Source organism: Aythya marila (assembly GCF_965140915.1).
Source record: "Aythya marila genome assembly, chromosome: 2".
In the NCBI taxonomy this organism is placed as follows: Eukaryota; Metazoa; Chordata; class Aves; order Anseriformes; family Anatidae; genus Aythya; species Aythya marila.
In genome coordinates this window covers 40,630,558-40,653,112 of record NC_139043.1, presented here as the reverse complement: position 1 = coordinate 40,653,112, position 22,555 = coordinate 40,630,558, and the positions used below count along the sequence as shown (strand labels likewise).

Sequence of the window (22,555 nt, the reverse complement as noted above, 5' to 3'; positions counted from 1 at the left end):
TTTGTATTTATTTTGAAGAATGGTGCTTCCATTAGAAGCTTAGCTTTACTGCATTTAAAAGCTATTGAATCTAGTGTCCTGTACTTTGTTTACTTAACAACCCCTGTACAAGAAGCTACGATTTTGTCTGGGGAGCTGCCTGTTCCCTTCCAGGAAATAAACGTACCCCTTTTATTTTTAATCCCCATGCTGTGTTAGAGCACGGCTCAGTGTGAAGAAGTGCCCTGGTGCTTACACTGTGTTGGCAGTGTCTGCTCAGATCAGAGTTAAGCGTGCTCTGCTCGCTGTTGCGTAATGCCACAAAAAGTGTTGATTCAGGGAAATTCGGATGCCGTGAGGGAACGAGAGCATCGGGAACGTTCCCTCCTGCTTAATGGAGACGTGGCTTTTGGTGACGACTGCATTTGAAAAATAGCAGACTGTGCGTGTGCGTGCTCATTGACTGAGTCCAACCTGAACACCATGATGATGTTAAAATCCCAGGGCACCAAGTCCTGCAGCTTGGTACAGCCCTGGGAGGACGGACATGGGTCCTATTGTGGCAGCCTTTAGAAGATTGCTTCTGAAAAACTGACGGGCTGGCCAAATAGATAAACTCCCATCAGCAGGGGAGGCAGCCTGCTGTTGGTTTGGATACATCTGCTTCTTTTGGCTGTGAGGGTCATCTCACTGATTGCAGTGGGCTCCTAAAACCTGCCTGTGTTGTGGAGAAGAGGGGCAGGTAGGAGAGCAAGCACTGTGTCAGAAATTTGGTTTGTCTTTTGGCATTGTGGAAATAGTCTTCTCACCTGGACCTGGGGGAAGGCTGGGCTGCTCATCTAATTTTTCTCCCTTTGTCATTTTACACAGTAGTAGCCCCCTTCTTTTATTCAAGAGGGATCCTGGTTATTACAGGATACTTCAGAGTACTGTATGCTGCTGCTAGTACTAGTCAAAGCCTTCTGATGAAAAATATGTATTACTGTAAAGGTGTGTGAGAATGTGGCCTGTTCTCTGAAATATCAATTCAAATGCGCAGCTAGTTACAGCCAGATGATTTATAATGTAAAGTAAAGGTTGAAAAAATCAATGTTGGGCTGAAAATCATTAGTCCTGTTCTCTCTAAGCAGCATGTACCTACCCACTCCCTGCATTTCTCCCACTTTTAGGGTCTGAGACTCCATAGAAGGCCTGCTTAGAAGCTGCTGCAGATCAAAATGGTGTTGGCTAAATCTGCTTTAGGTCATCTTTATTCTTTGGAGCAAGCTTTGGCTCTGTAGTTTCAATTTCCTTGTCTGCGGCTTTAATCCAGTGCTCTTCCTTTAATTACATCCTATAGATACATGTCCCTTTGAGTCCTCCAGCCCTGCCCCTCTGCAACTTTAGGGTCTCAGTTGTTCACACTGTTGTGTGGGAGACTTAATGTGAATTATTTAATTTTGTCAGTCGAGGTAAACAGACAGTAAAAACATACGCTGCAGCACAAAGTGTTCTCTAATCACTTATTTGACAAGTGCATTTTAATTATTTAGCATATCTTGTAAAAGTAATGAAGCCCTAGTAACATGAGACTTAACAGTCTGCTATTAAATTTTCCCTGAGAGGTGAGAAAAGACTGCTGTATTCTTGGGTGCAAATTGAGAGCCTGCAAACTAATGAGATTTGACTAAGAATACGTAAAAGGGGCCGGAACCTCTCGGTGCTTCTTAATAGTTTCGGTAATAGGTAGTAAATCCAAGAGCATCCCACAGCTAGACAAGATTCTGCCTGTGTTGGCAAACCAGAAGATACCGTCTGATGCCTTGCCAAAACAAAACAGAGTTTTCTTGGCCCAGCTGTAGTTTGACTGAATGTGTAACTCAGTAAGAGGAAAAGCCGTAAGTCACAGCCTTGCTGAAGAGGTATCATTCAAAATAATTTTCTGTAGCATGATATATTTAATGTTTCTGCAAAATAAATATTTAATCAGAGCTAATATTTTTGGTTCCCTAAGGCAGTGAGAGATGTAAAAGTTCTAACTTTTTACTGAAGTAAGTTCTTACTTTTTACTGAAGTAAGTGCAAATGCAGTCTATCAGGAAGTTCAAAGTAAAATGCATACATATCCTAGGGTTTCTGGCAAGTGAACTGGAGGTGCAACCAGCCAAGGTGGATGGCTAATTCTGTTACTGACAAAGAACAATTTATCTTGAGGTTCAAAAGGACTCCCACCTCCAAAAAAAAAATAAAAATAAAAATAAAAATGGGGGTGGAAAGGGGAAGAACCCCAAAAGATAATGTAAACCAAATTGCAAGCAAGCATGCCTGCTTGATTGATTTGGGTAGTGAGATGAATTAGGTCAGTTAAAATTGCACTGCAAAAATCCCAAACATAAATACAGTCTCAAATGCTGTTCTTGCCAGTTACAAAGCAGGCTCCCGATGCCAACCCCACTCCAGAAAGTGGAGGGTCCACAGTGAATCTCCTGGGCTCTTTATTCAGAGGCCCCACTCGTAGGATGTTGTGCATAGGGAGTGCTTCTGGTCTGAGCTGTTCCCCAAAGAGCTCTGGGTGCTGGTGCAGGCACTGGAGATAGCTTCCTATGAACGCTTCAGCTCCCAAAATCTTCAGACAGGAGAATGGGAGACAAGGATGTAAATTTCTTTTTCCTCATGTTTTTTGGTTTTGTATTTTTTTTTACTGGGAATTATTTTGTTTGCAGAGGGAGCAAGGACTGAACAGAGTCCACTGTATTTTTCCTATAAACATGAGCTGCTGACAGGCTCCTTCTGCAATTTTCCCTTCATCTGTGAAAAGGTAGGCTGCCGTATACTCAAGAAACAGTACGAGCTCTTCCCCTGTAACATGACGGGCAGGCCTGTATTTGTAATGAATCAGGCTTGAGGCAGTTGTCATGTTTGCATTTAAGGAAACTTTCCAGACACATCTGTCCATTAATGCTCTCCCTCCCTTCTGATCTGTTAGAAGCTTATTCCCATCCTTCTGGCCATCAGAATCTTTCACTGCCCTTTAGCAAATTAATTTAGAAACCAATCATCCCTTCTTTGATTTAATAAGCACAGGAAAAAAACAGCAGAAGGAAGGGTAAAATAATAAAATTTGAGGGAAGGAAATTGTACTTTCTGAACTAGCACTTGAAGTGCATGTGCATGCCGTAGAAAGTTAGCACATGTACGTGGAGGTCACCCAGAAACCAAGGAGGATGTTCTCTGCCACATCCATCTGTCACAACAGAAAAGAAGTACCGAATTTTTGCTAAGAGGAGGTCAGGTTAAAACATTTCTTAGTCCTTTAGTTACAGTAGATGTGTAGTACTGAGAGAAAATCCTATTAAGTTGTGACAAGTCTGACACTTCTGGCTTCCTTTATGTTAACACAGTAACCATACACAATGTTAGTCTCACCCCTCACCTGGGCAGATGCAGGGTGCCTTATTCCTGACAGTTCAGAGTGGGTTTGTAAATTGAAAATGCAGGCAGGGTAATAAAAAATTCATTGTAGAGCCACTTTAACATACAGTGCCACTACTAGCCTATCAAGATTTCCTAATAAGTAGCCACAATGCAGATGTTCTTTACCACGTAATTTCTTGAGATACGGGAAGTTGTATTTTTCTGGCAAATTTGTAAAATCAACTGATGGGAAGTTACTGGGATTTATGGGAAGAGCTCCAGCTTAGCTGGCAGAAAAAGGTAAATGAAAATGGCAGCGAGTGCTAACTTCTCTCAACAACCTCTCCTCAGGTGGAAAATGGCAGGCTGACCCTGGTGGTTCCCATCATGCATGCTTACACTCTATATTCTACATTTCTGAAAGTTGTTGAAAAGTAGAGCTTTCACATATAGGAGGATGTGAAAGTTAAACAAGAGCCTGATGTAAAATGTGTTAACATTCATAGTTCTGTTTGAATGTTATTATTCCCCACTTCCTTGAAAGAAAATTTAAACAGAACTTGTGCTGATTTGTTATTCTTATGGAATCCTAAAACTTGGCTCTGACTGACATGGCATCTTACTCATTGTGTCAAAGCCTTTGAGATCCTCTTAACTCTTTCTGTCTTCCTTAGAATGCCGGTAGAATTTGCTCAGGCTAATTCTTTAATTAAGTGGAAATTACACAAATAGGAGTTATTTTACACTCATGCTTCTGTAATGAGATAGAGCTGCACAGCTGACCAGAAAACAGTCCTTTGCTGCTGTTCTCAATTCCAGCAGGTTTTTCACTTTAAGGGATTTTCAAACTTTCTCCTAGTCTTTATGCGTCATTTTATGTGTTTGAAGTGAAATTCTGATGAGAGAGAGGAAAATGAACCATGGACATGAAGAAATGTGCAAGGACAGATTGTGAGAGAGATTTCCTGTAGAAGAATGGCATGGAGAAAGCAGTGCTGGAGGAGTGGTTTAATCAAAAAGCACCAGTTAGAGCTGCTTGGGATGGTAAACTGTCATATAGGAAAAATTAGATTAACTGAGAAAGAATGCATGTCAGGAGAGAGGAGTTTCATTGGACTGGAAAAGCCTTCCCCAGGGATGGTAAGTGGCATAGTTTTCCAAAGAAAGTGTCCCTATTCATTTGGAATTGTAAACTCAATTGAATAAATAATAGAAAATGTAACTCTGAAATCTGCAGTGTTAGAGGCAAGCCGGGTCTGAGCAGAAAGCCTGCTTCACCTCTGTTGTCTGACTTGGTTGAGACAGCTCCGTGAGTCTAGTTCAGACTTTGGATAAAATCATAAGGTATGTTTTCTCCCTCCCTCCTTCTCTCTTTCCCCTAAATGTTATTATACTGCAGCTTGGCTCTGTCCACATAGGCTGGAGCAGACTGTGTTGTAACTTGCTTCAGCCGCCACTGAATTTAACAGCTTTTGGCTTTGTAAGCAGTGCCTTAGGAGAACTCTTGCTCATCTGTTCCCTGAGCCAAAGGAAAACTCCTCCAGTAGCTTTCCCAGTGTTTTCTCTTGCTGGAACACATAGTTACCAATTGCTAGGTGAAGATACACTACCTTTAATCATCTTTTGTTTTTGTGTTTTCTGTTTGTCCAGCTGACGTATTCTGAAACATACACTTTGACTGGAATGGTGAAAGAGCCCTTTCACAATGGATTTTTTTTTCCTTTTCCTGTATTCCACACAGTTAAATTCTTCCACTGGTGGGAAAAATACTTTTCCTTGATGTAAATGTGTGGCAGGTAGCTGAGTACTCATATAGCCATTCAGACTTCCCTGTTAAGTATAATTCTGCAAATACTTTTTCATAACAAAAGGATTTATCTTTGGAATCTTGTTCAGGAACTTCTTTACACAAGTTTATCTGTTGTTCACTGTTGGTTCTTAGGAAATCAGATCCTATTGGCGTTTAGTCTGTAGCTAGAAAAATGTCTGCTGGGAACTTCTTAAATAGGACGGCAATAAACATTTGGATTATATTTTGCAAGTACAAATCACTTGCAGGTATTTGCATATTTATTTATTGAATTTCAACTTCCACCTCTGGTTAGATGACACATAAACAATTAAATAGCACCTCTGGCAAAGTATTAGTCTAGAGAGCCAAAGACATACTGGGAATTCAGAGAAAGGTTTCTGAAGTTTTAGAAGGAATTGGGAAAGGCTTACACTTTGATTTGTCTCCACAAATTTAATATCAACTTGGAATTGATGATTTAGGCTTTCACTCTGATATATTTCTAAAAAAAAAAAAAAAAAAAAGTATATTAGCAATATCTCTGTCCAAAAAGTATTCATTGTAGCATTGGGTGGGGGCAGGGACTGTACCTAGGTCTGCATCATTAAGGGAAAGAATGATTAATTTAAAGCCAACTAAAATATATGAAATATTCCTTTTTTTTTTTTTTTTTTCCAGGATCTATGGATCAGTCTCCACATTGTACTTTGTAGTAGAGGTCACTGATAAATTTGATGTGCTGGAAAGGTGTTAATAGGTTTTCTCCAGCTGTTGAGGCAAGGCCAGAGCAGTCGGGGGAAGTGTAAGACTGGCTGTACCTCCAGCCTGACTGCTAATACATTGCTCAAGTCTCAGGGATGTTTCCTGGCAAGAAGTGTCTAGCAGCTTCAGCTTTCCTGGTGGTTTTATGATGATTCAAAGGAAGAAAAAAAAAAAAAAAAAAAAAAAAAGCTCTTCAACCTCATTTTCATTGATAGCCTAAATCAGCTTCAGGCAGAGGTCTGCTGAGGCCAGTAGGCCAGAGTATAACACTGTGGTGTGCTGACCTTGCAGAGGTGGGTGTGTGGATGTGTTCCTCGCCTGCTTTGTTTTAGGAAAGTAGTTGCAAAAACTGTGAGAGAAAATTAATGTAATTAATTATAATTAGTATGGTGTTTATAGTGGATACATGTTCCAAAATGTGTAACAACAGTGAAGGAGATTTCATAACTTTCAGGAGCTGTAGATTTACAGGAACAATTAGATGATTTAGGCCAGCCTCGAAAATCTTTTGAACTTGTCCATTTGTGTCTTTTAAAATCTTTCCAGTTACTGACAATTAAATTTGATGCCTAGATGCTTGTTTACATAAAAGCAATCAGCACACTCTTTCTGTTTGTGTCTCAGTGTGTCATATTTATTTAGCAGCATTGCTGGATTTTAAGTTCTGGAGATGAACCAAAGTGCTATGGGCATGAGGCTTTCCTGTATGTCATTCTCTGTCTTTTTGTGCACATGTGGATATGCACTGAAAGTGAAGCTGGTAAACACAATTTTCAAACCAGAGTTTTGTCTATTTTTATTATATAGTCATAAGGTTCTCAAGAGATGATACTCTGCTTTGTAGTTTGTTCTTTCACATCCACTTGTCCTTTGAAAATCTTACTAGTTCTATAAAATCTATATTGTTTCAAGGGAAAAGACCAATACAGGACAGTTCAGATTATATGATCCACTCTGTAACGTGGTTTCACACTTTGACAGGAATGATAAAGGATTGTAGTCAATACTTTGATATGCAAAAGATATCCTTGTTAAGTTCTTAGAGTACATTTTGTTTTTAGCCACATGCTTTTGCAATCATTTACAATTTTGCAGAAGATCCCAGTGAGTATGGTCTGTATCAGAGGTTCGTGTTAACTTCTGTTCTATTGCACAGGCATGAGAAGATACCTCTTATTACCTGTCCTCTTAGCAGAAAATGAAAATTACTCAAACTTTGTTGACCTCTGGCATGAAATTCCTACTATTACTTCTTTCATTTTCTTCCATTGAGGAGGGATCAATTTTTCCTTAAGCTGTAGCAAAGCTTCACATTCAAGAACTCCTTCCCTACATGGTAATTGCACTGCATTATCTTCCTTTCACTTGTATATACATAATTTTTCCTGCAGTTTTTGGGAACTATTTGCAGTTGTCAGTGGATTAAAATTCTTGTAGCTAAAGGAAATGGAAGATGTTTTCCACCTTTGGTCACAACCAAAACCTTTCACCTAAGTGAGCTTAGTTTAGGCTGGGCAGATGACTGCCTTTCAGAGGTGGCCAAAAGTTTAGAAAGTCAGTGGCCAGAGGAAGCAGCCAGTGCTTAATGAAAATTTAGAGTTTGTATGGGTTTTGTCTGGGCTATTTCTTTTTCCTTGAAGGCAGAGACAAGGCAGGATGTGCAATGATGCAGCAGCGAATGAAGCATAGCAGAGAAGACACTGAGACTGGATGCAGGAACAGAAGCAGATTTTCTTTCTTTGGTGGTACCTGTTAGGATCTATTTTTACATAGAAATGTCACCTGACAGAACTCAGGGGAGAGGATATCCATGTAGTCTAGACGCAGTTAGAAACAGAGAGCTGAAGGCATGAGAGAAGAGGAGAAGCAGTCAAGGTAGTCTGAATGCACAACTGTATTTAAAAATAGCAGTTGGAGGGAAGGGGTCCTTGAGGAAGATGACTGTGGATGCATGTGGCTATAACCACAGTGTAAAGACATACACTAGTTGGCTGTTGGGAAACCATGTGAAAGACAGACTTGTTATGATGGAGAACTTGGGAGAAAAAGGCTGAAAGAGATGACAGTAAAGCAGAAGAGTGGCACCAGAAAAAAAGGATGTCAAGATGGAGATGACTAGAGACTTGAAGCTGAGGAGGTGCAAGTATTAAGGAGCTAGGGGGAGAGTAGTTAAAAGATGGTTGGGCTGCAGCTTGGGAAAACAAAACAAAATAAACAAACAAACAAAAAACAGAAAACAAACAGAAGAAAACAACATGAAGATCTGGAATCCCTAACAGTATGAGGAATAGACAGATATCTGTGTCTGAACACTCCCTTTCTTTAGGTGGAGAGAAAGATCTGTCAGCAGAACATAGCTAGAGGAAAGAGCAATGTTTTCTTTTCTAGGACAAAGAAATACCATATTGACATAAAGCCAAAAAGGTCCTGAAGAAGAATATTGAGACAAAGATCTCAGCATCCCTGTTGGAACAGAACAAAGATTAATGTGCCAAGCCAAAGAAAAGCTCTCCTAAAAGCTGTGGCTGTTGTGTTATCAGTACAATTATTTTGATCCCTAAGAAGAAAAGTGAGAGAATGACAAGCAAACGAGTATCTACAAACAGTTATGAAGAACTTAAGGTCATAACCTCTTAATATCTACATTTATCATACATCATATTAATATCATACAACAGCCATGTCTGTACTGGTAAATTAAATAGTGCTAGGAAGCGTTCCCGGGACCTGAAAATTGATTGTACCTACTGTTATCTGTTCCTGGCATAGTATTGGCTTATATCTGCAGGAATTCACCTGACCTATTCCCAGTATAGTTTGAAAGTAATCTTGGGATTATTCTGGATAGGACAGTAGTTTGGAAGCAACTGCCCTGCTCTGAAGGGTGAGAGAATTTAATAGCATGGCACCTTTCTGTGCCAGTTGGCCTCAGCAGTCTTGGGCATGTTTATTTTTTCTGCAGAAATATAGAAGTAAATGGTTCCCTTCAGTAGATGCAATTTTTGGAAACTTAGGACACTGACTGTTGTGGGTGCAAGTTGTGACAGCCAGTAAATAGGATTTATTTAAAAGGTTACTGAACTGAGATATGGAAATGCTCTCTCAGATTTCCTCTTAATTTAGCATGAGGGCATTATAGAAGAGCTAGTTAGAGAATATAAGCTTGGATGAAGTATGAATTTGTTTTCGTATACGTTAATACAATCATAAGCAAAAGTAGGTCCATAAAAAAGGCTCTTTCCTACAGAAGAACAAGTCGTGAAATTAAGGATACAAGTTGGTGAGATTTATAGGTAGTTACGTTGGCTGGACTAAATAGCCTTGACATTTAAAAGTGGAGAAAATACTTTTAAAATACATTTGAAACGTATCAAAACAAGGGGAAGCTCCAGACTGAAGCAGGTAAGTAATGTGGCCCCATAAGAAGATAAATATGTATCTAGGATGGAACAGGGGTAAGGTGAAGACAGTGGAGGTGTGGAAGTTTTGTAGTGATTGTAGAGTAATGTACAAAATGAAATTTCTTGTGCTGCACTTCATATAACTTAAGAAAACTTAACACTGGAACAGGTGCAGAAAGAAGAGCATTTCTGAGACCTGTATTGTAGCAGAACAGACAAGCAAAGTGAAAACTGAGACATGCTAAGCCAGAATTAATAAATACATCAGGGAAGGAAGTGCTAGAGAGGAAAGCTAGTTAATTAACCTGAACAGTGCTGACACATTTACAAACTTAAGAATAACAATTTTCTGTTCTAGCAGAAAGCAGTCAGTTGATTCTGAAACTGAGTTAGATCATCCACGTTTCTAGAGAAGCATACGCCTCTGTTGGCATTTTCTAAATGGGATCTGTTCTTAACCAGAAGCATGGGCAGTGTTTTCTGAGGAACTTCAGGGATACACAAGAGAAGTTGCACTTTTCTCTTCAAATATTGGAGCTTCTGAAGAGCCAAATACAACATCTTTGGAACAGACTGTGCAGGATATTTCGGTGGTTCTCCTCCAGCATATCATCATCCTCTCACCACGTATCCTGCTCTCACAGATCCTTTCTGCTTCAGCTCTGCCATTTAGATTTGCTCTGCAGTGAGTCGGTTTTGTACAAGCTCATCATGGTCTTGCCATCACAGGTGCTGTGCTGGTGGTGTCCTGAATGACATCAGGTGTTCAACTATTTTGGGAAATCAAGCCCACACAGCAAGAGGTTATCTGAAACAGCTTATCTCTGGGCAATGTAAGTCGTGTCTGACTGTATCAAACTGTTGCATTAGATTTTTCATGCTGTGGTGTGTTACTGGAGCAGAATTTCATGGACAGCATTCAAAACATCCATCAGTGTAATGTTGTGAAAAGTTTTGTTTATATATGGCTGAACTTGAATGTGAGGTGATAATAATAACCCCAAATTGTGATGGAAATTAATTTAAATGTCTTTTCTGTTTCTGTTGGCCTTTACATGTTTCTATAAATACCGTATAGTTGAATGAATACCAGACTGATGAATGTGGAAGCCTGCCTGTCAGTGTTTCAAAGGGAAAGCATTCAAATATAAATAGCCTTTAAAATATAAATAGTGAAATCTCCATACTGTATTTATCACTGACCACTTTCTTTTTCCTTTCATTGAGTCTCCCATTTTATTTTTAGTGATGCTTACTTAAAATAGTTTCTCAGTTTTCCTGTTGGCGATTAGAAGGCCACTCTGGAATCCAAGTAATTTTAAAGCCAGATGGTGAGTGTGGAAAGTGTTCCTTGCCTGAGCAGTGAGAGTTTGAAATCTTGTCTGTCCTTCTTTACTATAGCATCAGTGTAAAGCGAAGCACGTTTCATCTCAGCTTTTTCCGTTTGATTTATTTCACATACATATTCTTGAGTTGGTTTCAGGATGTGATTCCAGCATTGTTCAAGATCTCTGTTTCTTCTTATGTTGATGCTATTCCCTCGCATATGTTTATAGCTATGGTTTTAGTTGACTTGTTAAAGTCAATAGTCTACACAAATTTCACTGCGTTGGCAGCCACCATATTATTTATTTATTTTTTTTTGGTTGGAATTCCATGAATTCTGGAGATCACCTCAGCTGCACACGAAGTAATCTGAAACAGTTAAACTTTTGTTGGTTTGTGGGCTTTATCTTGTTACAACTGCGACCTGCTGTCTGCTTACCACTTGTGTTGTTACTTCTTTTTCCTCTTCTTTTTGTGCAATAATATATACATAATTTTAAAGCAGGGTTCAATCTAGCATTAACCACACTGCTGTTTGGTAGGTAGGGTTTGCTTGCCTGAAGGGACAGCTAATGCATCGCTTGGTTCTTTTCTCCTAAGCTGTCTGTTCAGGTTGAAGAAAGGTAAGTCTCATTGAGGACCAGCTGCTTTAAGCATCACAGTTTGCACTGAGGTTGCCTTGTTCCATAATTGTGCATCCCTACTCACGCTTCAGTACCTTCCCAAGTGGGTGGGAACATGGTCACCATGGCATCCTCATGACAAGCAAGAGAAAGGGAGGAGAAAGTGAAGAGAAAATGGGATTTAAGGCTGGAAAGAAAAGTTTGAAAACCTACTAGTAGCTCTCCATTGTGTTTACAGCCCTTGAAAACAGCAGCTGCCCATCCTTAAGAAGTACTGGGATTTGGCATAACCTGCAGGCAGCAGGCTGACCAACACATCTGCTGCTGAACCTCAGAGATACAACTGGGCAACCTGTTTAAGAACTAGCTCTAGCAGGGCAAGATGAAGTAATTGCATGGCAGCTTCACACCGAAGTGATGTTCACCAGAGAACAGTGTGTTCAGCCTGGTAACTGGGAGTGAGGATCCACCCTGGAGTGATCCCAAAGAGGGTCATTTGAGGGCCCTGGAGCACAGTGGTGCCAAGATCTTTGCTTGGGTTTCTCATGGTGTTTGTGGAGCCCCAAGATCAGGGATCTGGGAGCTAAAAGTCATTAGGATGAGAGATGACATTCCTGTCTCTGCCTGAGTCTGTGCTACTGTAGTTACCCCATGAGACCACTCGCACCTTGGATTCCTTGCATCTGTAGGGAGGCAAGGGAAGGAGCAGGAGTGTGTTCTGCAGCTGTGCTTGAGATGTCCAGGATGCATTGCCTTTAGTCAATTAGGAAATCCCTGAAACAGCCAGCTGCTGCTCGTGGACTAAAGCTCTTTTCCTTTCCTTGTCACGGGGGGAGTGTTTTTCCTGCCAGTATGCTGTCATAAAGATGCTTCAGCTTAACATCTGAGCAGCTTGCTAATGCATCCTAGTAATGACAGGTAAAATGGTCTGGTTTCATGTGGCTCCTAGATGTTGGGGAATCATAGAATCATTTAATCATTGATCTTTATATTTATGCTTCAAGGCATGCCAGCATCTGCAAGCTTTTTGTTAGTTTAAAATGCGATTTATGTAGTTATATTTTTATACAGCGCCTTGGGATGCTTACTGTAGAAGGCTCTTAAAATAGGTATAGCTTAATGTGCTGCTCAGACTTCTCATTAATCTGCTTGTCTTCACTCTTACCCAGAGGTAAAATACAAAGCCTACGAAGTGAGGAGTCTGGAATAAAATGATAGAAAATGGGGCTCTGAAATAAAGACATTAAGCACAGAGGACTCAGACTAGTGGTGGAGGAAACAGAACAGGATGTTCAGAAAGTCCAAACCCTTTGGCATGAATTAAGGAGCTTGGAACGTAAGCAGGGCTACAGTGAATTTGTGAAACAATGTTTGTCTTCCTAAACTGAATGCTGGAAAGCATCCACTTCACACTTCTCCTTTGCCAGCGCCCTGATATCTATTGTAGCACTCATCTTCTGGCTTCTTTATTTTCAGAGAAACATTTGACTTTGTGTTTAGAAGTTATTTGTGCTTCCTGCTTTCTTCTGGTATTAATATGATCTTCTTGTGGCTATGGAACTAAAATTTGGAGTCCCGGCCTTTGTCCCTGCTGCACTGCACTGTTTCTGGTGTTTGTGTTTAACTGCAGCCATGGGCTTGAGAGGCTCCGCTTCCACTTTGCTTCATGAGGGCTTTGTCTGCATTGGAAAATCAGCAGGGCCAGGGCTTGTATTTGAGTTTTATATTATGATTGCCCATATTGTTCAATTTCTAGCACACCCCATGATGAGGTTTTGGCCAACTAGGACATTCCCAGATGAAACCTATGGTGTGAGGGGGGGAGAAGGAAGCTAAGGAAGGCCTTACTGAAAAGGCTTGCTATGCTTTGGAGGGCAAAGGAGTTTAGGCATATGGCGTTGAGCTGGCTGGATCCCCTGAACATCTGGATCCTGGTGCCTGTTATGTACTAGACCAGTCTCTCTCAGGCTTAGTGTTTGAGGAGGATGCTGCAATGCAAGCTTCTGCTTCCTAACTGCATTGCTAGCGCTGTTAGCAGCAGCAGCAGCGTCGAGCCGCCACCTCCTCCTCCTCCCCGTGGGCCATCTGATGAGGCTTACAGCACTGCTTACGTAGCACCAACATCTTTTCTCTTTGAATAGGAGTTAGAACAGGGGCACAGCTCAAACTTTGTGTCAAGCTTGGGTGAGTTTTCCGGAGTGTGGTCTTCCATAATGCAGCTAACTTGCAGGCAGAGATACAGCAGTGGCTCACAAAGCCAGTGTTGTCACAGGCCCACAGCAGCAACTAAGATAAATAATTACTGCTGTGGTATGCATGTGTTTACTTATCACACAGGGATGCAGTTAATTGCACATACAGATCATACGTTTGTTTGCACACATGGATCTTTTTGAACCTCACACCCATAGGTTCATTCTTCAGGTTTGGACGGGAACGCTGTATGGGAAAATAGGTGGTGTTTACTTGTCTCTGTGGGATTGCCAGTCTGTGAAGACCGCAGCGCTGCAGATGCTTTGGCTAAGCATGTTCTTCCAAAAATTGCTTGTGTAGGCTATACCTTTACATGCGATACTTGTTACGGTCCTGTGTTGCTCTCTTTCTTTGTTTTCTGCTGTCTCAGTTGTTAGCTGGAAATGCAGAAGTTATTAAAAGCAAGGTCTCCCTCAGTCAGTGTTGAAAATGTGTTTTCATTAGTAGTACATGGCATGCTACTAGAATGCACATCACTAGTTGCTGTAGGCTGTTGTCCGGAAAATTATAGGATTGGCTCCACAGTGAACATGTATTTAGTATCAAGATTTAAGCTCCTGAGCTGGTTTTTGGTGCCTCTGGAGCAGCGTTGTAAGAACCCCTGCTGAGTCACTGTATGAACCAGTATAGCTCTTCCTTGTCATGGTGCTTTCTGTCCAGTGCTGCTATTGTGGGGATTAGAGATGCTGAGCAAAAGGGATTTAGTTGTGTCAGTGCTAGGTGAAACGATGGTCAGGTGAGCGCTTCATTTGAAGCCACAATGGCAACAGTCATGCAGAAATGAAAAGGAAGAGCTTCAGAGAGGTGCAGAGCCAGGTATATATAAACCACATTTGCAGTTGTTGCCAGTTTATGTTCTGCTCTCAGTATTTATTAGCTGAAGAGATGAAAAGTCAATCTGGAAGGGATTGTGCTGACTACAAGTTTCTGTAGCCCTTGGTGGTGCCAGCTGCAAAAATAGGCGAATCTGGCTGCAGTGGCAGGGCGTGATTGGGCAGCTCCAGTGCAACTGCTGCCCCGCGGGGCTTCGGGAGGTTTTGGCTGGCAGCCGTGAAATGTGTCTCCCGGGGGAGGACAGTGTTGCAAACAAACCTTGCCCTTCCCTATCAGTGAATTCCTTTGGTAGTAGGCTGGCACCCGTACATCTAAACATATTCATGACAGAGATGCAGTGAGTTTCTTTTTTTTTTTTTTTTCCCTGTCTTTGAGATGGGGACGGGGGTTTTACATTGTTTTCGTTGATCCGTATCTCCCGTATGACTCTTCAGAAGGTCTCATTATAGCAGCCACTCATTAGTGGTGGCAGTGTACCTGGCTGAAGGCCCGGTAAAAACACGTTTCTCAATTTCACTCTCTTACGTGGCCTAAACCAAATACTCACAGCTTCCCATTGACTTAAGTGGCTGTTGGTTGGATCAAGCTGCTCAGCCATAGGAAATGGAGCACTGGGGGAGTAGCTCCTATTTTTCTTCTTGAGCTTAGCTTTCTTTAGAACTGAAAGGTCCCCTGCATCTCAACCCAAAACAGTACCTTTGAAGCAGGCTGTGTTGTTTACATAGGTAAAGAGATCAGTATTAGAGGTTAAAACCCTTTAAAGTCTTTATGAGTACTTTGGAGCACTCCAGGAATAAGAAATCTCAGTAAGAGCCAGTCTCTCCTGCAGGCAGAAACTGGACCACGGCACATGCAGACAGGCCAGTGCCAGCTCACACGAACTATAATGACACTTAAACTGTTGAAGTCAGTATCCAGGTCAATGGGTAGGTCTCCCCATGCCATACCAAAGCTCGTGTTGCTGTATGACCTCCTCCTTTAGTACCTGCTGTAACAAGATTAAAGTCAGCACTGCTTTGCTTACCTGGCTCCTTCCTGAAAATGGTCGGTGAAGCCCTGAGCACATAGAAAACAATGAGAGATTCATACTCATTTTTGCAATGATTTCGGGGCTTTTCTACACTTCCCTGCAGGACAAATTACTGTGATGCCTCAGTTTCATTAGTGTTGTTCAAACAGCAGTTTTTCAGTCCCTACCCTTGCACAAGTGCCAAAAATCACAGATGTGGAAATGGTGGACACAGTGATTTTTCAGTGTTCATGACAAAAAGGCAGTTGGCTTCGGAGATCAGAGGCATCTTTAAATAAGAAAAAGCTCTTTAAGTGTATGCTTTTTTGTAAAGGCAGTTTCTCATTCAGAAGACCGCAGTCAAGTGCAAGTACCCCCAGCTGGAGCCCTCATTCCTCTGCTGCAGTGTGGTCTTGCTCCTGTTTGGAGTTGATGGGCTTGCTTGAGCCACTTCAGCTCATTGCCCAGGGTTTTCATCAGCTTCCGAATTTTATTTGTTTTCTGGAGTTTGTTCTCTTAAAAAATATGGTAGACATCAGTAGAAAAACAACTGAAATAAGAAGTATTGGCTTTGTTTTCCTTTTTGATACTGTATAAAAAAATTAAGGACATAGATTATTATATTCAGAAAAATACTCTGCAGTAGCTGGAAGGAAAGGGCCATGAGCTGAAAACAAAATTTACAGTACAACTCCATGTATGTTGTCAGGGACTCATTCCCATGCAGCCCAGCAATGGCACAGAGATTTTGGGGATTATGTTCAGATTAAATGTCAGCAAGAGTGGAGCCTTGGCAGCGGGCCAGGAAGGTCATATGAGGCAAGTCCCAAACTTTTACACTTAAATAAAACTCTGTTCTACTTAATACCCGTAATATGCTGCAAATCTTAACACAGCTAATGACTTGGGTTAAGAAATCTCATCATAACTTGATATGTATCTTTTTTTTATTATTTTTAGTTTGGGAACTTTTTCCAGTTTATTGGTATTTAAGACATTGTCAGCAATTTTGTTTGGGTGTTAAGCATGTACTGTAGATCTTCTTTGTAGCATAACATAAAGAAACGTTAGTCAAAACTGCCACAGCTCTTCAAAATTTTCTTTTTTAAACTTACACATAAGTAGAATGATAATCTGCTAATACTTCCACAGGGATTAGTACTACACAGAAACATCCCTGTTATTTGTAAAATGGAAGTCTAATTGCTAGAGCTCCATGGTATTAAAAGGAGAATACTTTATTATTGAAGGGGAATGAAAAAAATAGATACAAATTATATAGTTGGGAATTGTTCTTTCTTTTTATCTGTGGTTGGTCTGTGCCATTCCAAAATACCTGTGGAATTTTGAAGGAAAATGCTGACAGTCTTGTACTGCATTAAGAGTGGCTTATTTTGGTTTAATGTGATCCTCTTTTGCAACAGATTGATTTTTAACTACAACAGGGCAATCTTATGCTGGGGGATATCTGCCCATGGAGTTGCAGTACCTTAGCTTGAAATTAATACTCTTTTAATCTACTTGCCATCTCTGAAAAAAAAAATGAAACTGTTTTAAAGTTACATATTGAATACTTCTAGTACTCTAAATGTGATCCTCCCACTATGTACAATTATGAATATAGGATGGTTTTTATGCCTCTTCCCTTGCTCTGTGGCACTGAATTCTGCAGTATGGTGAGCACTTCATGCACATCAGGTGTTACTGAGAGCATTTTAAAGAGACTTTCTTGGATGTGCCCAAAATACTGAATCAAATCACAGCTGTTGGATTTGTTTTTGCCAGTGAGCTTCAGTATATGCTGCATTGCTCCAAAATGGCCTCATGTAAACAGGAGCAAAACTTGGAGCCAAAGCAGCGGACTGTGGATTCAAGATTCCAGCTTTCATTTCTAATTATATATACACCCCATATTTGTAAACCTATTTTTAGGTACGCTGTATACACACAAATACATGTTCATATATATACACATGCATGTATGTATGTATTTGTGCACTGAAGTTTATTTTCCCCTTCCTCCTCCTGTCTTTTCCAACCTTCCCTGCTGCAGTGAGACACCAGAGAAGGAGGAGGAGGGGGGAAAAAAAAAAAAACAACACACTTATTTTTGCTGACTAAGTCCAACTTTGGCATAGGAGGATCTGCAAACTGATCTGAAGTTTATTAAGGAAGGAAACTAGGAGATAATTCCAATTGTTATCGGAAAGGGTCCCAGAGATAACAGTGGGGTCAGAAATCAGAGAAAGAAGTGCTGCAAGACGTGGCTGGCTGCAATAGCAGGGCACCAGGCTGGGTGACCGGGGGTCCTGAAGCAGAAGTGCTGCTGAGTTTGGCAGTCAAAACAGGTCCAATCAGTTTGTTTATGAAGGATACAGTATGCAAGCCTGAACATTTCAATGCTTCTTTTAAGTGCAGATATAAAAATTTGTAACTTACAATAAGTCCTTTAACTAGGATAATGAATAAGGTAAATTGATAAATAATTTTAATAAACACCTTATGTCCTACCGTTTATTGGACTGAATTAGGAAATTAATAGGACTTTCCCACTACTTTTATTAGACCTTAATTTTAAGTACAGTCAGTGAAGCTGAACAGTCCTACAGCCTGAGACTTACAAACAAATCAAACCTTATTTAGTCGTTTGAAGGTAATGTCACACTAAATAGCCAGTTAGCATGTTATTTTTATTTTTTTTACTATAAAACATGCAAATATATCACCAAACCATACTTCTGTCTCAGTAATATTTAGAAACACGACACAGAGTGTTTCTCTTACAAATTAAGTTTCATAAAAGCAGTCTCACATCTGCAGAATGTTTTTTCAGAACCCTCCCTCTGTTTCAAGACAAAATGTGCATTCAGCTTGGGAATATGTTCATAGCGAATCTTCATTTACCTCCCTAAGAAGCATTTCTGTATTCTTTTAGGTTTCAATTTTTTTAAGATAGTTACTTCATGATTTTCTGGGCTCCTGTTTGTGTGGCTGTAGCTGGCTGGTGGCTACGGTGCTGCTGAGTTCTGCAGTTTACCTCAGTTGTGTTGTTGTTTATGATGAGTGCAGTCTGAGTCCCTTTTTTCCCACGTTTTCCCCCATTTCCATGAACTGTTTCTCTAACTGGATGTTTGTGCCCGTGATGCTCATGAGAATCCCATGGTATGAGATCTGCTGGGTGCTGTCAGTGTGCCACGGTGGGTGCAGGTGACCCACATGTGCTGGCCATCAAGCTGGGAATTACATATTTAAGCATATAAATATGGAAGAATTAAATTCCATTTAACTCTTCAGTTCTGTTCAGTTCAGGGTTTCTCTTTATAAAACCACGTAGCGTTATTAAGCACCAATCTGCTGAGTAAAATAAGCAGGTGTGCTTTGTGTGTAAGCAAGGGCTTGTAGCCTAAAACGTTGCTTCAGATGCTTTGTGAGTCAGGCCGTTCATGATTGCGGTGACGAGATTATTCATGGTAGGCTCCTCGATGTGACAATGGCCCTTTGTTTTAAGTCTGCATTGCATATGTATTACACTTCCGATTTGCAGATTGCTCCTCTGCTAGGAAACAGCATTGCAGCAGGGAACAAAAAGTGAAGGTCAGTGCTGCTAAATTCAGGATGTTACTCAGTGCTGGAAATAATTGGGAAGGTTCATAGTTGAATTAAAAGCTTTAATCATGACTTTCATTGAGATGATACTGCTTCCTATTGTTCCTGAGATTGTTTTTTGTTTTGTTTTTAGCATTTTGTTTGTGTGCAGGGTTTTTTTCCTTACTCTCTCTGCTGATTAGAACAGGGTAAATCTGGGTAAATCCTGCTAAGAGCATTTCATTATTCATGACCATCCAGGAGTCGTTTTCTCTTGGTAGTGGTGGTCCTTTATGTGCACATAATTTTGCTTAAGGATGGAAGGAAAAGAAAGCAGCATTTTTTTATGATTTGGATTCAATTTCGACATTTACTTCTAACTTTTTTTTTTTTAATAAACTAATGCTTGTTTCCATGAAATAAATGCTCTCAAGTCCCTATGTTTCGAGGTGGTTATCTCCTGCTGGAATGTGGTTATTCTTTGCAGCACAACCATGACTGGTTTGTTTCAAGCTCTGGTAATGCTTTCTACGTCCATGCAGTTAGGATTTGTCCCCTGTACAAACCGTCAGTCCAGATGCAAGCACAGCAAGGTGAGCCCCAGACCCTTCCCTTGAGGGGAGCCCCCCATCTGATCTTTCTGCCTTGCAGGCAGAACCTGACGGGGCATCCATTCCTCCTGGGCACAACCTGGCACACAATTTTGTGGCAGCTCTCCTGGCTGCCCAGTGAGGAGACCAGGTTGTCCATCAGGTTGGTGACGATGTCTGGATGCAATGCTCCCCTTTCCCTGGGGAGTAAGCACCACTTGCTGCAGCAGAAGGCTGAAATAATCATGTTTCTTGTGGAGGGCGTCAGCAGCTTGTAAGGAAAACACAGAGCAAACTCCATTCCTGAAAAGCACGTCTGCAGCTCAAACCGTTCTTTTGTTTTTAGTTCTTTGTTGCCAGATTTTACCCTTGGAACTTGGAGGTTTCCATATGTTTCTGTTTGAAACCATTCTGTTCCGTGTAAGGTGAACAAGGCTCAAAATAAACTCTGCAGACATTGCAGGAGCTCTGTACTATTATTTTTTTTTCTCCAATTAAATACTACTTAATATATTCCAAAGGAAAAGATTGTTTAGGTTATCTGGTTTTAACTATGAATTTTCAGCCCAAATACAAATCTGATTTCCAGGTCATTTTGTTCCAAGTTAGCTTAATATTCATGCACTCACTTTCAGTGATAAAAGAAAGAAGCAGCTAATTGTTTGACAGGAAGAATAAAGTGTTTGACTTCTGGATTTTGTGAGGCATTATGACATTTCTTTTGAATGTGCAGCATCCAAATTATACATCAGTAAAGTAATACTATGTTATGCTATCTGCACTTGTACAAGCAATTTCATAATCTTAGTAAAAATATACAATGATCTGAAAGCTGCTTGCTTATATATATTTTAGTTCTGTATTACACTTCACAAATTCCCATCTATAGTTATTACATTTTTTGCATCCTGTGATAAGTGATAGACCACTGTTACTCTTGACATCAAATATAAAAATTGTGTTTTGTTTTGTTCTGGTTTTTTTAATGTGCATACTGTGAGATTTGGTGATCTCCAAAAGCATTCAGATTGCAGCTCACAAAAATGCTTCCACTGTCATCACAGAGATAATCAAATTGAGTATACTGAAACAGAAATAAACTTTGAGAATCATTCACTTAAAAATGAGATTAAATTGGAATGGGACTTTTTAATATAGTTTGCCCTAAAAAGTTATGAGGTTAGTGGTTATGGATTACTATCTTTTCACATCTAGGTCAGGGCTACTTAAATTGCAGACTTTCATCTAGATTTGGACCATGAGTGTTTTTGACCTGGCTATGACTATGTGAAGTTTCTCAGATGTTGATAGAAACATGGTACTTCATGCTGATTTCCTAGTATCTTGGGGAGCAAATTCACCGTGTCGATTTGTCAAGGTTGTGCATGGCTCCTGGATGGCCATGAAGAGGTAGATTCAGCGCACTACAACTAGCTGAACAGGCTTTAGTAAATGAACTGAGTAATTCAGGTTAATATAGTGCTATTTTGTTCCTTAGCACAAAAGATTCATTTATGAATGAAACGAAAAATATGTATATATTAAACTACAGGATTCTGTTCTTAGTGGACTCCTTGAGTGGACTCCTTAAAAAGAAAAAAAATGCAGTTTTTCAGGAGAAATAATTTCTATGAAGACATTTCAAACCTTTGATGTTGTGATCAGAAGTTAGTTACCTAGTTTAATAGGTACGATTTCTGTGCTATGCTTGAAGAAGCTGTAAGAATTCAGTGTTGTTGATGAGCATTATCAATGCCACAAAATGTGTTGGGAATTGGCAGTACAGATTTTTGACCCTTTGTGTTCTGTTTGTAAAAGTGCAAAATGAGTAGTAATTACATTGTGACTCTGATACGTGTAAGCTGTAAGTGTAGAGCTAGGAAATGATCTCCTTGGAGTTGCTAAGTATCAAGTTTCAGTTGTCTTATTTCTTCTTGTCTTTTGAGAAGTCCAGATAATTCTATTGTATTTGTAATTGCAATTTTACAGCAAATACCAGATGTTAACTCTTTTCAGCAGGACCACTAACACAGTTACTGCATGTTCACAGCAGGAGCAGAAATGTTGAAAATAAAATCCTCCCATTTCCAGTTTCCACAAAACTCTTAAGGAGGATGGTCACATGCAAATACTCTTAAAACTGTTTGACAGTGCTATTCAAAAATGAAATTGTTTGTTATTCTGGTCGTTAGCTCAAGCACAACCAGATAATGATAATCCTTAAACATGTGGTTATTAGTTGTTGATTTTATTAGTAACGCTACTATTTCGTTCTTTCACTGCAGCTCTCCAAAGCAGTCTATGTATTTTGTATTTCTCTTTCACTGACATAAAGCGCTTTTTCTTTTTTAATTTCCATACAGAAAAGTATACAAAACTTAAACACAGAGCTTTAATAGGGAAGAATAAGAAGGAAAATAAGATAAACTAGCCCTAAAAGTAAAGGACAAAATGAAGTCTAAAATTTAAGTAAACCTCTTGACTGAACTTTGAAATATTTATCTAGACAAGTGTGGTAACTCTTTCCTCTGTGAGCACTTTAAAAAAGAAATCTCAATTTGCCTAAGGCTGAAGCATATCACTACTAGAGATAAGTTGTTATCTGTAGAACATTCAATAACTGACAGGTAACAATCATCATCTTATTCTATATGGTAGTTAGTTTATTTGTATCAAAATCTGTTTCTTAACATATTCATGAAAGATAGACTTTTTTCTTAATGTGGAATGTAAAAAAATAAATAAAGGCACAAAACCACTACCACTAAAATCCCTTTTGTATACTTCTAAAAGAACTTCCTTGGTTCACAACTATAAGCATGCTTTTAGCAGTACCCAAACATGTATTCTTCCCTTTCTCTCTTTTTTTGTTAAAGTCCTGCAATAACTATACCTCAAGAGCGTCTTCTCTTCCTTCCTGTTTTCCCCTGTATACGGGGTTATATCTTCTGTACACAGAGACATCAAAATACTCATCTATTGATGTTTGTTCTTAACACCTCTGGAAAT

At 40.0% G+C, this 22,555-nt stretch overlaps 1 protein-coding gene across 13 annotated transcripts in view; it reads left to right on the top strand.

Moving 5' to 3' along the window:
• Positions 1 to 22,555, top strand: part of THRB (thyroid hormone receptor beta) — a 165,850-nt gene that overhangs the window by 45,413 nt on the left and 97,882 nt on the right. For 5 of the 13 annotated variants that reach the window (XM_082753510.1, XM_082753511.1, XM_082753503.1 and 2 more), the window contains one exon: positions 10,056 to 10,159. The exons of the other annotated variants lie outside the window; for them this stretch is intronic. The gene's annotated coding sequence lies outside the window, so the exon portion shown is untranslated. The remainder of the gene's footprint in view (positions 1 to 10,055; positions 10,160 to 22,555) is intronic. 13 annotated transcript variants of the gene reach the window in all.